The sequence below is a fragment of the Necator americanus genome, chromosome III (genome assembly GCF_031761385.1).
Source record: "Necator americanus strain Aroian chromosome III, whole genome shotgun sequence".
NCBI classification, from domain to species: domain Eukaryota; kingdom Metazoa; phylum Nematoda; class Chromadorea; order Rhabditida; family Ancylostomatidae; genus Necator; species Necator americanus.
The window spans coordinates 14,893,320-14,907,278 of NC_087373.1; the positions used below are offsets into that span (position 1 = coordinate 14,893,320).

The 13,959-nt window shown below is 40.2% G+C and overlaps 1 protein-coding gene across 2 annotated transcripts in view; it reads right to left on the minus strand.

Moving 5' to 3' along the window:
• The window catches only part of RB195_009619 (uncharacterized protein), a gene marked incomplete at both ends in the record, with an annotated part of 42,650 nt that overhangs the window by 27,941 nt on the left and 750 nt on the right, over window positions 1-13,959 (minus strand). The window lies entirely within an intron of this gene.

The following is a 13,959-nucleotide window of genomic DNA, read 5'->3' on the forward strand; positions in this document are numbered from 1 at the left end:
AGAAAATTAGATCGCTTAGGTTTGTTTCCAAAAGAACTGTTCTCAAATTGGAGGGTAAGCTGAGAGCCTGGGAGTCAATATAAAAACGTTGAAACAAGGATACTAAATGATGAAACAAACAGTAGAAGAATTCAAATGTAGAGAATACCGACTAAACAAATCAAAGGAGTAGACGAAAACTTTCCAACAAGTAATTTTTCTCTTTGCTACAGCTTTTCTTAGCCTAAAACGTAGCCGAATATATCCTTAATTTTATACCGCGAGATAAAACAAACATCTTGGAAAAGCTTAAAACCGTACTGCCGACTCTAATTTTTGGTTATGAAAATAAAAGGAAGACTATTTCAGTTTATTTACATAGTTCATAGACATCTAAAAAAATAGATATTATTCACCATGTATATGAATTTCAAAAAATAACTCAAAAACATCTACGTCCCTTAACGCCCTACAAACCTTCTGCATTTCTTACGCTTCTTTTTTTTGTTGAAGTCGTCAGGTCAATGTTCAATGTCGATACCTCTTCCTTCAATATCCAGTCACAGCTAGCGTAACCATCAGTAAAGTGTGATCCGAGCGAATTCCAGAAGTTTTTTTTTCTCGAAGATTTTAGACGCTACGAGATTTTATGAACACAAACAATCGCAAAGATGAATCGACTCTCAAAAGCGCGCCGAAATATACCGATAACTGAAGCCGTTCGATTTAAAAGAACTCGCTCAAGGACAACGTTCGAAAAGAAACGCGGCACTCCCCGACTCACAAAGGAAATGGGCAGCGAATTAGCAGGAAGATGTTGCGTTGAGTAAATAGTACGCGGCACATGAAATCACCGCAGTGAATGGCTACGATAATGTGAGCAGATGGGTCAAGGATCAGGAAAACGCACCTTTGTTTGAAAAAGCATTTTGTTGATTGTTCGAAATATTAAAACGTAGGGGTATAAAAAACACGGTGTACAGTACAAAACACAGTTTTAATAATTATAACAAATTTGATTTTTAATGGGTTAATCTACTGTCTTGAATTCATTTTCTCCCTTTCAGAGACTTCAAAAGTTTTTGCCATGATTTCTCCTCTTCCTTACCTTCAGGAAGGTTACAGGTAGTATCATAGAGCATTTTGAATCAACCTTGAACGATAAAGCACTGCCACCCTTCATCATCTGTGTACCAAAGAAAAACGGCAATAGGTTCTGACAAGAAATTGGTCGACATCATCTGTATTTCACCGAAATCTTGCAGTTGTAGAATCCTCTAACCAACAACAGACATATTTGTCTCAATAAAGGGATCCCAAGATTGCAACAATTTCATGTAAAATCACGATGCTGAGGTAGTAAGGAAAAGAAGTCAATGGGGTCGCTCGATGTTGAAGTCGGTGAAGCCTCTTTCGAGAAAATTCCAGAACAATAACAACTCTAACATGGCGTGAAGTATAAATCTGCACGCAGTTCTCTTAAAGTAAAAGCTTAGGATAGCCACGTGAAGCAGTTTTTGCCAATTTCGTTTTTTTTTTTTTCCTGGAAACCATTCACCGATTTAAAGGCATCACCCCACGAATCTGAGGTGGTGTAGATTTCAGGTGGAGTATTGGTATACGGGATGGAAGACTATGGAGAGAGAGGTGATTCCGTCCATTTCTTCCTAATTACCGTTAAAAACGGCCCGGAAGATGCGGAGCCGCACAAGGCTGGCGCGCTCCAGTCGAACTCCCCGTAGAAAATAGTGCGCCAAGACGCCTGAAGCCGTATCTTCCTGGCCATTTTTTACGGCAATTAGGGAGAAATGGACGGAATCACCTCCCCCCCCCCTCTCCATAGTCTCCCATCCCGTATACGAATACTCCACCAGAAATCTGCACCACCTCAGATTCGTGGGGTGATGCCTTTAATTTATGTGCTGAATGGATATGATTTTCATTCAACGATGAAACAACCCTAGAAATATTCCTCAAAGGGTCGAAATTGGAAAAAAAAATTGGACTGGTTTCCTTCAACTTTTACTGTAGCAAAATTGCTTAGACATCAATTTACGAGGATCTTGTCAAGAACAATAATAGCACTATGTAGAGAGCATGCACGATTATAGTCAAATCTGGTTTCGAAGCGAAGAGATATGCTTAGGCTACAATCCGGATTGCAGACACCATTGTATTTGTGAAATGAACATTAAATATTGCTTCACAGGGTTGTATCGAAACAAATTTAAGTGAATAAGAGCACGTATATAGCCAAAAAAGGCACAAAAACTAAGATGTGTACACGTTTTCGTTATCGGCCCGTATACACGGCATCTCTCCTACCTGGAATTCAGCTAATCCTCCACGGCATTTTACATTTACCTTTTGTTCTCACAATTAACATTTCCTCGGATTTTCCTTTCACTTCAAAATTTTGAACACTGGTCTTTAGAGAGATCAACCCACGAATCGGGGGTGGTATGGGTTTCAGGTGGGTACGGCCTACACGAGGTCGTAGATTGTGAGGAAGAGGGTGATTCCGTTCATCTCTCGGTTATCAATTTAAACGGACGACCCCGAAACGCAATTTCTTACGACGTCCCCTGTTGCAACGCGCCATCCTTGAGCCCTCCCGTCTGCGACTCGTCGAAAACGCATTCGGACGAATCGCAAGTGGGGGCGGGGCGCAAAGGTTCCGCACAGAAGCCGTCGTAAGAAACAGTGTTCCGGGATTTTCCGTTTATACGGATACGTGGAGAGATAAACGGAATTACCCTCTTACCCACAATCCACGACCCCGCACCACCCCAGATTCCTGGGGTAATGCCTTTAATGCACTACATCGCATGTTTGATTAATCATTTGAAGAGGAGGGTAAAAATTGATATTATTCATTATTATTGATATCATTTCAGAGAATAAAAATGAAAGACACTAGGTGAAACTGTAAAGAAAGGATCCGCCAAATGAAGAAAATCTTTTAAAAGCTGCTTAAAGGCATCACCCCACGAATCTGGGATGGTGCGGATTTCAGGTGGGTTATGTCTATACGGAGTCGTAGGTTATGGAGAGAAGCGTGATTCCGTCCATTTCTTCCTAATTATCGTAAAAAAACAGCCCGGAAGATACGACTTCGAGCGTTCCGGCGCGCTATTTTCTACAACGAGCTCTATTGGAGCGCGCCAACCTTGCGCATGCGACGCATCTTCCTGGCCGTTTTTTACGGCAGTTAGGAAGGAATGGACGGAATCACCCTCCTCTCCATAATCTGGGACCCCGTATAGGAACTCTCCACCTGAAATCCGCACGACCCTAGATTCGTGGGGTGATGCCTTTAAGCATTCACTAATATAGGATTTCGAAATCCAACAGTCAGATTAAAACTTCTGATTTCGGTCCAGTATCGCGTTAACAGCTACGTAAAGGCAACGCGACAAACGTTGAACGTGTGACTGTAACGCAGCTAATGTTTGCTATCCAACCCACATAGAAGGGGGTCAGACAGCGTAGACGTCTCCCGTATATCGGACGGGAGCACAACGGAACACATCATGGAGATCAGTAACATTCGATCGGACTGAATCCACAGCCCGGCTGTGTTCCACTGTCCCGTGTCTGTGTTAGACCCGCAGCGGGACACCATCTTGTTAGTTACAACAATACAAAATCATAAAACCGTTGGTGGGTGTGTTATGGACAACATACACACGGAAAAACCAGGACTAGTTACGCAAGAAAAGATACGCACAAGACATATTGCACCATAAATCAAAGAGTTCTAATCGGACTCAAGACAGGAAATGTTGGGGACGTTTGTGAACGGAGCCAGATTTGAGCAACATGCAGTCGAATCCATAAAACTAGATTCGACTGAAGAGGCTTTGATGCTGAAGAACTCATAGGAAGATTCGCTTAACAAGAGGATTAAAGTAGATCGCATCGCGGCCGGTGGATGGATCAACAGTTCCATCTATGAACCGCCGGTTACTGCTGCAGTATTCGAGAGACAGGTGTGAAAATAATTCATATACACTGTACATGTTGGACAATGGAAAACCCTTACATTCATCTCTTTCAATTTTATCTTTGCCCAAATTCATTTACAATTTGACTGGGTTTTCCTCGTCGAACACTTAAGAAAATAAAATAAATGACATGTAATTAGGAAGAGGGCTACTACAGAGTGCATTCGCACGCGAAACGCATATGTTTCGTTAAACTGGCATCCGTCAATTTAATTGATCGTTGCCTGGGAAATCTGATATTTGATGTCATTACACATGTCCTGTATGTGATTTGAGCAAGCAATGGAACTGACTATTGCATCGATAGGTCAATGATCCACAATTGGATAATAAGTTGATGGCTGTGGAGACAAGAGTTTAGAAAAAGAAGGATGAGCTCTGAACTCGAAGAACACAATCAAATAGGGATATAATCCAGGAATTCGAGATCATAGCACGCTGAATACTGGAGTGTTTTTGCATCACCGCCAAAAGTCCAAAAATAAACGGGAATGATGAGCGCTTTGTGATTACAAACGAATTAGCCCCATATTAAAATCTGTGCGGGTTTTGATCTGACCTGACGGGGCGACCAATCAGGCCCGTACAAAAAACTCCTGTGACTCGTAGTTGTGGTACGTGGTGGTCTGTTGCGTTACCAGCGAATGAGGTAAGCATTCGCCAATGTGTTGCAGGTTGAGTTTGCCTACGTTTGGATGCTTTTCGTAGGTGATAAGGTGCTTGAGAGGATAAATCACTAATGGCTTTGATTTTTTCCAGGCTCTGACGAGGGTAAAAACGCCGAAACGCTAGCTGTTAATAAAGATCAATACCAATATTGGCCAAAGCCCAAGCAAATCAATAAAAAGCTACGTATTCAACATGCCAAGATCCAAGGACGGTCGAACATGGAAAATCCAGCAATTATTATGAGAAGCTATCAAAGTCGAAGAATTAGTACCAGCAAAATTAGTGGAACAGGACTTCCCATTTTCTTTAGAACAAGTCTTTTGAAATTTCAAAAAAAAAGAAACAACTAAAGATTCCCGTAGAATGGACATTTTTGTTGATTAAATCTTGACAAACACGGAAATGAATCATGGCTCCACTTAAGCTTCGTAGAATACGAACGCTTGCTTTTTTTCCTAATCGTCATCATCAGCTGGGAACGACTGAAACATAGAGCACGCTAGAGCTAGAATTTGGAAGATACGATTATTCTTACGTCACGAAACCGCCTAAAAAATCGAGAGAAAAAAACACAAAAGATTAGGGTACGAAATGCCAGAGATGAAATGAAAAAGAAGCGATTCAAAATTCTGCTCACTCCAACCGGCTCTCGTCCGCTACGCCGAACCTCTTTTTGGGTTTCTCTAGCAGTGGGAGGCCAGTCGTGGCAAGCTGAATCCATGGAACTGCACCCCTTCCACAACCACTCCACGATCTACGATAGGAACACTTCTAGACAATATTTAAGAAGGCGAGGAGGAGAGAAACTCTTGAACAAGCAATGTTTGCCAAAAGAATTACGACGTTCAATTCTGCGGAACACGCTTAGATTGCCTCGAAAATGCGAGACCACATGTGGGAAAGAACCAAAATAGCTATTTGGAAGAGTAAGAAAGAATGAAAAATTAGAATTAGTAGAAAATTAAAGGAATCACAGGAGGACAGAATATCTTGGAAGGGGCACTCAGTGGTGTCCTTATTCCTCGAGACTCTAACTTACTTCTTTCTCTTACTAACTTTAGTTCACATGTCATAGATCTTCTAAGATTAATGTTTAGATATTAGAGCTCCAATTGATTTAGTTATTTACTTCCAGAAATAAGGGCGATATTGAGTACCTTTCTCCCCTAACTACATTTTACCCGTTATCTCTGGTTTTTCTTGGTTATTCCGTCTTTAGGTCGTTTTTTCCTCACCCCCTACGCGGTCCCTTCCATAGTTCTTCCACAAGGAATTTAGAAGAGAAAATCGATATGTTTCCCATAGCATAACTATGTGCTGTGTGTTCATTCACTACGATAGTTGTTCACAACATTTATATAGTTCCCCTTTGTCTCACATCTACTTCGTCGACCTCGTATAATCCTCGAAGGCAGGGCAGCACCACAAATAAGTACTAAGCACTATGATATTCACAACAAAGGGAATGCTCGAGGGAATTCTCGTTATTTACTTCTCCCCACTAGTCGGTGAAGCATAGGACGTAATTTGTAGAAATCACAAGAAAGCTTCGGAGGACACCCTACAAATCTGCATAAATTATGATAGATCATGGGCTCTAGAGTGATCAATTATATTATAATTATTATATTATCAATTATTAATTATTAAGGATAGCAAAACAAAAGCGTTCGAAGTGGGTCGTATTATTAGTACAAGTGTAAGAAGTCAAACTTCAAATACATCTACGGTTTCACTGATGATAAGCGTATTTGGAGAGGCACACGTATCCAATGAGGAAGTAATAAAGAAAAATTTTCAGTAAAGAGTTGCTTCATTGACTATTTCGATCCTTTTTTTACCTTATGCGCATTCATTCTGTCATTCGTATGGGCGTAAAGAGTTGCATCGTTGGCTAAGCTGAACAATATGATGTTCCTGATTCATTTCATGGATTTTTAAGCAGCGCTTACTTCCTTAGGCTTTCAAACTCCGTTCTGAACTCTATTTATTTTTGGAAAACATAGAGAAATTGTCCGACACCTTTATTCTCACGCTGAAAAAACTATGCATTGGTTCTTGATCAACCAGGCTGCGGATGTTAAACACTATGTTAGTTTCAGCCACATTTCCAGCCATAGGACAATACATTATTGGATTTCTCGAGTTTTTTCTCCTACGCACATCTGATTTGCACACTTATCTAGCCCTTTAGAAGGGAATCTCAGGCGAACAAGATTTTTGGACCTTAAGTGGCAAGCGCCGCGCAGAGGACTAGTCGTGAACGTTGCCCTTGAGTGCTACAATGAAACACCCATCCATATTTAAGACGGGGATCAGTTGGACTCACTTCGGACTTCCGAGAAAGAACTTTGGTAAATATTGCCACAATTTAGTCTCTCTAAATATCACTCCTATGCGAGCAGTGGATATTCCTCAAATCATTCCCTGTCTAAAATGGAGCTTTTCGACAAGACAGCGACATATAGCGGAGTCAAAACGACATGAAGCGCGATGCAGTTGCGTAAGCGGCTGCGCTCGAAGCGTTGCGGTGGAGCACGGCATAGTTGGGATCGAGTGAGGACCCTGGCTAGCAAGATTCAATAAGATGACTATTCACAACAGGGCGCTCAATAACCACCAAAACCAAACCGCGCGCCTGCGTGGCTCTCAACTCTGCGGGCAGCCTTACGTAACTACACCGTGCTCTCCGTCTTTTTGACGTGACTATCCATAGTTAGTGCGATTAAAAACATCACCCCACGAATCTGAGGTGGTGCAGATATCAGGTGGAGTATTCTTATACGGGATAGTAGATTATGGAGAGAGGGGTGATTCCTTCCATTTCTTCCTAATTGCCGTAGAAAACGGCCCGGAAGATGCGACGCGCACACAAAGCTAGCGCGCTCCAATCAAAGTCGTTGTAGAAAACAGCGCGCCGGAGCGCTCCAAGCCGTATCTTCCGGGCCGTTTTTTACGGCAAATAGGAAGAAATGGATGGAATCACTCCCTCTCCATAATCTACGATCCCGTATACGAATACTCCACCTGAAATCCGTACCACCTCAGATTCGTGGGGTGATGCCTTTAAGTTCGATCGGGTGAGCGCAGCGTTTCCACTGAAATACGTGCTCTTTCTTTCTTACTTTGAAATTCACCCCATTTTCCTCCGCCCTTTTTTAGTTGAGGAGGGGTTACGATAATCCGATTGAACATAATTGGCTCTGATTAATTTGAAGAAAGTATTTACCAAGACAAAAAAATATGGAAATTAACTACATCTTTTCATTAACTTGAATCCAACGAAAAATGGAAGACAACGAAAGTGTTACTCGACTTAATAGACAAGGTTTCTTCCAACCATATTTACTACATCTAATACTCTTCTCCACTTCTTAAGTAATTACATTTCCTCTCTCTTGGAATCTGTTCACAAATAATTAACTAATCATTAACTAATCATATGCTCGCCATCGTTTTCATGTCCAAAGACGAAAAACCTTCAGTGGACCGCAAACTACTGCTGTACTGTCTTTACATAAACAATAGTTGCATCACTTTCTGAAGATGGCCAGAATCGGACACCTGCTTCTCAACCAGCGCTGAACGCACAATAAACTCACAAAGAAGGAACCTATGGGAAACTGGGTTTCTCGAATGCGCATATCTATTCCCAGAACGGGGTGCAGAAGATTACGTGGTACCAAAAGCTCAGTGACAAAACTACTATCTTTCAGCATGTGCTAACAAAGTGAAAAGTTCCACTATAGGCAACATCGTCAAGGGTTGTACCGACTAACCAGGAAAAAACCTATCCATCAATCTGGCCCAAAAAGTACAAAAGATACCCGGCTAATAACTCTGCTCTTCAAAACGTACAACTCTTCACTCGAAGAGTTATCCTCCCGAAAAAGATTCTGCTCTCTCTATTTTGACAACCAGATGAGCAGATCGGGAAAAAGCTGTCTACGTAGAGTGGATCTACAGAACGTTATGACTGTAGAAACACCACCAGAAAAGCTCAAACAACAGCTGGTTCGTAATCGTGCGTAAGACCGGCTCTGCATAACTCTTAGCTGCCCTATAGCAGAGATTGACTGCATGATGTGGTGTGCCGCTTGTCCTAGGAATCGTTTGATTATCCATGCACGTCCTGTGGTGACGATTATATCAGAGAGACTAGGCACGTGGAACACTAGAAGCGCTTTCGATAACCTTTGGATGGATAAGTGTATGAAGTCTGATTATCAACAGAAAAGGTTAACAGAAGCGCATTGCGGTAATAAACGAACTACCCTAAGTAGGCTAAGTAGCAGCCGATATGCTGGGCACTGAGTAATCGGACCATCAAAATGCTCTTTGTAGGATGATGAGGATTTTGGGAGGGTAAATCACTTGTGGCGTTGACTTTTCCAGGCTCTGACGAAGGCGATAACGTCGAAACGTTAGCTGTTAATAAAGATTAGTGCCAACCTTGGGAGTAGGAAAATCAAGGAAACCAGATGACATTCGCATTCGATCTTTTCAAAGACGTGACGCAGTATGTGGACGCAGACAGTGTTGCGTTTGCTAATCGTCCATAGAATTATGCATTACGGCCAGCAGAAGTTCACGTGCGTCGTTTTATGAATATTCAAGCGAGTGCCGTATTTTTCAAAGCGTTAATTGTTATTTGCGACTGGACTATGCTTTCGTCCTTCGTTGAGCAGAACAGTTGAAACATCTAGAAGTGTAGCATACATCGTTTCCTCCGTTTATATTCACCAACATTGTAAATTTTTTCTTAAACGTGCGCGGTATCGCCACCTTGCTGAACTCAACGGTCAACCACAGTTTTTCTTGATTACAATTGTTTTGGCAATGCTTCAATAATCATCAACTTTTCACTCATTGAAAACGATTTGAAGGGACCAATTTGTTTCATAAGCTTCCATTCAATCATTTTTGTGTTCCACAACATAGCTAATGTTTTTCAAACTACGCATGCGTTCCTAAAGCATCTAGATATTAACACTAACTTTCGGAACTGGGCCTAACTCTTTAGTTTTTTCTCTTCGGTACAGCTCTCACAAATAAACCGCTACATTCACAACGCGATCATTGTGAAAGTTTGCCTGATTTTCTTCCTAAACCGAGTTATCCAAGAAGTGCGCATGAAAAAGATTTATTACATAATAACAGATAGAAAAAGAACATGGACAACAATCTTTCTTTACCTGTCGAAATCATAAAGGATTTTCGTTACAAAATTTAGGATGGATTTGTTCTCCAGTAAACCTGCAAATCCGCTTACCAGAGATACTGTATGTAGCAGCAAAAACGAGCTGAATTACCAATCTAGTTTATTTTTAATCTGTACAAATGATAGACAAAAAGAAATTTTTGAGTTTTAGAATTTTTAAACTTCGTACTGCGTTGGTTAGGACAGTGTTAGAGAAGCGCTTTCAGTTTATTTTTTCAGTGCGCTTTTTTTGTGGGAAATGCGAAGGATCATAGTGCACCCGTCTACATTAAACTATTCCGTTCTATTTCTCGCATTTTTAAATTTGTTATGTTTACATTGTAATTATTTTTGTATATTTGTTATTCTAATAAGCTCATTGGCTGACATCGTCGAACTTTGTGGTTTTCGTCAAAATTAGGAATCAAAAGTCAGCAACAAACCTAACAACTTTTATAAAGCATTTCGTTAAAGGGAATAGGGTTTTTTTTTCTCATCTATGCCTCTTTAGTTACGACTCAAAAACAATTATAATGCCATAAAGATTGCACAAATATAAACAATTATAATACAATAAATAATAATTCACCCGCCATATTCGGTTCGGTTCCTATTCGGTGAGACTGGTCAGTTTGTTTTAATTTTTGAGGGCTTGTGTGGTGTACTTAAAGCAGTATCAAGGCTTGGCAAGGAGAGAGGAGGAGTTTGCTGGGGCAGGGCATCGAAGACTTGGGACCATTTTCAGGCCTTTGATAAAGACGAGTTTGTCGAAACGTCAGGGCAATAATAACGTTTCACCTAAATCTCGTTGGCATAACAAGAAAACATAAATGCACAAATAATGAATATAAATTTCTCCCCCAATTTCACTGTGCCTACCGCTCTTTCCCTGTTTCGATGGTTTTGTAAGGTTCGGTGTGGCGAAAGTTTTTACATTCCTTAGCGTAGTGATTTTGAGTTTCATAGTTTTTTTCTGGGTGGTTCGATTCATATTCTTTTCCTACTCTGATTGCTCTCATGCATACATAAAACACAATAGGAAGTGTCAAGAAGTATGTGTGCTTTTTGAATTTTGTTAAATGGTGTGTGTAAATGATTTTTTTTTTGAAGACAAACTATGTAAAATAGTCCGCTTTACGCAGTCTAAAAAACTGACCAAAATCTCATTGCGAAAATCTACCCCTCCAACGATTATAGTTCCTTGTAGTACACTTAAGTACGTCAGTTGATCTACGATTTGAAAAACCCTCAAAAATCCTTAAGAAAGACATTTACCCACGTACTCGATGAATTGGCAGCAATGGTGTGTTGTTGAGAAGTTGTTATGTCAACAAAGAAGAATGATGAGGATTAGTCGTGCACGTAGATCGAAAGAGGACGACATCCTTCCGCGCGAGTGCGAATCGTCACGCGACGTCAGCGTGCAAGCCTACTAGCGCGCAACTGTCTCCTACCTTACAACTCGTCCCCTCTTCAGAACATTTGCACTTGTGCTGTGGTGGACACGCTTCGATTCGCGCATTTCTTTTGAGGACAGAAGTAGCTCGACGAAGTGCACAAAAACTGCGAACGAAGAGTTGTACAGCGATGGTAGAGGGAGAAATAAGGACGGCTAGTTCGGCATAAATGGCTCATACAAAGCGGCGGAATCCTAGTAGTCGTTATTAAGGATGAATGGATAAAGATAATGCAAGCTGAGAATGTAGTCGCCTTCCACTATTCTTTAATTATTCAGATATCCAAGACGTGTGTTACACCATGAACGAATTTGTTAGTTTTGTGCCAACCCAATTTGTTGCATGATTTGTCATTTTCATTCGTGATGGTGACTTTTCTCCTCCATTCCGAGGATCCGATCAACGGACCGTATTCGCCCTTGCGAAAAACACATGAGTAAACTATTCCGTTGTTTGGGATGTAGGTAATCGGGATACGTATGAATTTGTCGAATCAGGCGACCGTTATACAGGTTACAGGTTCGATTGGGTCAAGAAGAGGAAAAGAGGGCTGTGTGTGAAACGGAGAGGGAGTATGCATTATGGTAGACACGACGGGGTTATTCGGTTGAAAACATCTAGCACCTACTGGGGCACGCGTTCAAGAGCACAAGTGTCTTCCAACAACCTGCAACATCCAATAAATGCACAGGTTCTGTACCAGATACAGTACTCTGAGCAAGCTTAAAGTGAGATGCAGAACATGTTATCCGCAAGCAATGACAATATCTTTTTTATCTATTTTTGATGAAATGACGCAAACTGTCAATTTGATTTGTGGAACTGTTTGTGACAACGTGAAAGTAAAGCGAGGATATACTTTGAGACCTACTAGTGACCCAAACATCGTATTTTGAGGGTAGTCGTTTAAATTTACAACAAAGTGAAGAACAGGGCATTACTGAGTTATCCTTTCAGAAAACCTCCTCTGCAATTAACTTCTTGCTTTTATGGTATTGGCAGGACTAAAATACCCTAATCTGACCTCAATAATTTCCAAAAATTTGAAATAATATAATAAAAGGTCTATAGTTGAAATAATAATCAAAATGTGGTAAATAAATAAATTACAATAAAATAAATTATAATGAATAGTAATAATAAAAAATAATAAATGATAATAAGTAAAATAAATAAGTAAACGTGGGCGTGCATCCCAGGCGGATTAATTAACGCCAGAAACTTTATCCTTTATCCTCTATGGTAAATATAATTATAATTAATTTCAATCATAACTTCAAACAACTGGTCAAAGGAATCAAACTGCTGCTTTAATTTTTAATTGTAATAATTTTCAGTTTAGTAATCCCTTCAGATACTTCTTAGCAACAAAATGAAAGAGAATATTTGCTGATGTTCCTAGGATACAAACGAGGGTTCTCTGCACACCATAGCCTCCAATTCGAATGAACAAAACTGCACAAGTACGAATATGTTACTTGTAATGGACGGAAGAAATTTCGCTTTCATTTTCTGCAGCATTTTCCGGTTCAGGAAACAAATACAAATACAATCGTTTTTTTTCCGAAGTTTCATTGTCTCGGCCGCTCTTAAATTTCAGAGACTAATGAGGACAAATGTTAGGAGCTGAAATCACGACTTCCAACAGGGAATAGAACCTGATAATATAGAAGTACTTGTAGGATTTCAAGACAATCTCAATAACAATCAAAAGATTCATGAGAAAGAAACAAGCTTTCGATAAAAAGTGCAGTCTTCAGAGTACAAAAGAGGAATTTGCAAAGAAAAAACACTCAAAAAAATGAAACATGAGAGCAAAAAAAACAGTAGAATTTTGTTGAACAAGAAACAGCTCAAGTGATCTATGTCGCTCCCCTCACTATAATTAATCAAACACCTTAATAATGAACTTTTAATCCTACTGTACGTCTAATCATATTCTTACTTAAATGAGAAATAATAAAGAACAAATTCGTAGGGAACAACTACTAAAAAAAAGTTTAGCAACATTCCTATTTTCGTCAATGCTAGCAAAAATACAAGTAGAGGATAGGAAACCTCAGTTCTCACGTCTAATTCAACATGCCCTTCTCACTCCAGAACCGAAGAGAAGAACAGGATAAGAAAAAAGAAAGGGGAGGGTTTCTTCCATCGATAGACAAGCTCTTCATAGAAAACAGGTTGCTATGCCGCGAAAAAAGAGAGCACGCCGGTACTTACATCTTAGTATGCTCATACAACCATAGCAAAAAAAGTATCCCTATTGAGTTCCGTGGGCACTCGTTTCCTTCTTCAGAAAAGTCTCTTTTATGTATTTCTTTTCAAAATCCGCTCGTTGCATTTTCGTTTCACAAAGGGCAAAAGTATGACGACTTTGGCATTTGTTTATTGGTATATGGCAATTCGTGTTTAGATAAAATGTATGTAAATTAATTCAATGTAAATGTATTCATGTTTAGAAAAAAACAAAGAAGTAGAGCAGTTAAAGGCGTAGTTAGTGGTGCATCACTGAACGCAAGAAAAGGAATCTCCCACAGTTGTGCATGCACGAGGAGTACTTTAACATATTTGTTCCATATGGCGGAACTCTATTGGAAATAGGAAATCTTTTAATTCATATGTATACGTACATGTTTTCGTGTGACCC